This window comes from Penaeus vannamei, chromosome 33, assembly GCF_042767895.1.
Source record: "Penaeus vannamei isolate JL-2024 chromosome 33, ASM4276789v1, whole genome shotgun sequence".
NCBI classification, from domain to species: domain Eukaryota; kingdom Metazoa; phylum Arthropoda; class Malacostraca; order Decapoda; family Penaeidae; genus Penaeus; species Penaeus vannamei.
In genome coordinates, this window is record NC_091581.1 from 4,071,412 (window position 1) to 4,073,911 (window position 2,500).

General features: G+C 39.8%; 1 protein-coding gene across 4 annotated transcripts in view; it reads left to right on the forward strand.

Moving 5' to 3' along the window:
• Window positions 1-974, forward strand: part of Atg4b (Autophagy-related 4b) — a 20,392-nt gene extending 19,418 nt beyond the window's left edge. For all 4 annotated transcript variants that reach the window (XM_070145401.1, XM_070145400.1, XM_070145399.1 and 1 more), the window contains one exon: window positions 1-974. This exon is cut by the window's left edge and continues 3,347 nt beyond it. The gene's annotated coding sequence lies outside the window, so the exon portion shown is untranslated.
• Window positions 975-2,500: the final 1,526 nt, after the last annotated feature.

A 2,500-nucleotide genomic window follows, 5' to 3' on the forward strand; every position in this document is an offset into this window, starting at 1 on the left:
AGTCGCACTCTGGTCTGTAGCTGTTATTTGTCTCGGTTTCCTACCATGCATGTGAAATAGGTTTATCTTGACAGTGTTTGAAAGAGGGAGAAGCTGTCGTGTAGGTGTGAAAGAAATGCGTAATTATGTTGACTGTTTTGCTATGTCCTTGTACAGCATAGTGGTGATTGCACAGCCGTAGGATAAAGGGAATGCTGGTTGCTATAATTTTTTTTTCCTTTCAAGATTGTTTTTGGGGTCAGCACTAGGAAATTTTTGTCATTTTATTGGGTAGAATTTCTTGGGAATTATTCATCCATATATTTTTCAGCAACTAATATTGGGTAAAGACAATGAAATATTCAGTCACAAGGCACAATTATAAAATTTCAGCATGATACATTTTTTTTTATATTGATTTTTTTTTTTCAGGGGGATGCACATTTTCCTTCTTTTTCTAAGACTTTTTTCATTCTATTTCAGGCATAAGAGACATTTGATTGATATGGATTAATCTCAGAATTAACTAGTCATCTTTCAACCTTTAAGTTAGACATAATAGTAATTATTTTATTATTTTTGAACATATTTGAACTTTTTTATTGGGGATAATTAATAATGTTATTATTATTATTATTATTATTATTAATATTTTATTAGTATTTTTATTGTTATTATTTTTATTATCATCCAAATCATCATCATTATCATTATTATCATCATCACCTGTATTTGTAAAATCCTGTCTTCATTAAAATATTTATATAGATGTAAAGATCATCATCATTATAGCATCTGAGGATATTAAAAGTGGAAATAGGGTGTCGAGTGAATGTACATTTTTATACCCAGAGTTCTTGACACAACCCTATTTACTAATTGGGACTCATATTCTTCATACTTATATATGTATATATATATACATATATATGTATATGTGTGTGTATCTGTAAAACAGTGAGAAGCTCTATGGTTAAATATATCAGTAAATGCAATGGTGAGTTTTCCTATACCTCTCCTCTTTTTCAACCTCCCCAGTTCCATGGCCACTGTTATCGTGTGTTGCACAAGAGATGGGAGCTGTGGCCTAATGTGGGGATTGCTACTATGTTGGACCTTAGTCCTCAGCTCAGCCAATTTTGCAGTCTTTTTTTTTCCCTTTTCATCTCCATCCCCTTCTATCCTTTTCTGAAGGTGAGGACTATGTAGATAAGGATAAAAGGCTGACTTTGGGTCAGTCCTGAATGGCCTTGGGGAGCCATGGGCATGGTAATCCCCTGTTCAATTGTCTAGCCCTTGCCCCTGATGTGGACCCTGAAGGGTAAACCATTTCCCTTCCCCACATACTCCAGCCTTACCATGGCCAATAATGAAGATTTTATATCCATATTAGGGGGACTAAGGCTTGCCCCTTTGTCAACTATCCCAACAGGCTTTAACTTTTCCAGTTACCTGACCCCTCCTTTGATCATGACTGTGTACTGTTACTACTATCCCTCCTCAATACATGCTTTCACTTCAGTCCATTCCAAGTCACCCACCCAGGTCACTGGTCAATTTTCAGAAAACATTCTTGCATCTCCCCAACACTCCATCTTCTCCACAATCTTCTACATTTTCTACCCCCTCCTCCCTTATTACTTTTCTTCGCCCTTATTGTCCACATCTTTGCAGTACCACCTCACTCAATACCACTCCCTCTAACTGCTCCTTTACACCTTTTACTACTACTACCTCACCATCTCTCAGCCAATTGGCTGGAATGCCGTACACCTCCTCCACAAGTATTGGAAAGTGATCGCTTCCATGACCAGCCAAGCGAAATCTAACTTGCACCAGATGAACCAACTGACAGGTCAGTAATGGAGAATGTCACAGTATTGGAAGTGTGTAAGTGTCACTGTTTTGAAAAACTGCATCTACTCTTGAGAACAAGGATTTTAAGGACCTTCCTCAATGGTTGCATAAAGTGTCTCCCCTGAGGTGATGCCAACCATTAAAATCTCCCAGGAGTAGAAATGGATGAGGCAACTGCCCGAGTAGGTCTCCCAAATCATCTATGTTGTGTTTATATGGAGGAAGATGGATGGATGCAACAGCATAAGGTCCTGTCAAGCCCATCCTTGCAGTCTTCACCCGCAGTGCCATCTGCAGGTGGATGGCCCGAAAGGGAATATCCTGACGTACCATCACTGCTACTCCATGAGGTCCATTATCAAATGTCCTATAACGGAGACCTTTGATAATGGTCATAATCTCTTGTAGGCATCCACAAACTGGGTTACAAAAGCAGTCAAATGTTGCAATTCCTGCCATTTTGCATGAATTCCCTGACAGTTCCACTGGATCAGGGTAAGTACATAAGGCCTTACCATGAGGTGGCGCCATGCCAACTTCACTGATTCTGGTAGGATGGCACTCGCAGGACCTACGGGATGCCGACTGGGCAGTGCTTGCTTGGCCCAGGCCATATTTGACTGGCCGATTGAATTGCCAGGGCTTGGTCAAGCCATCCATCTAG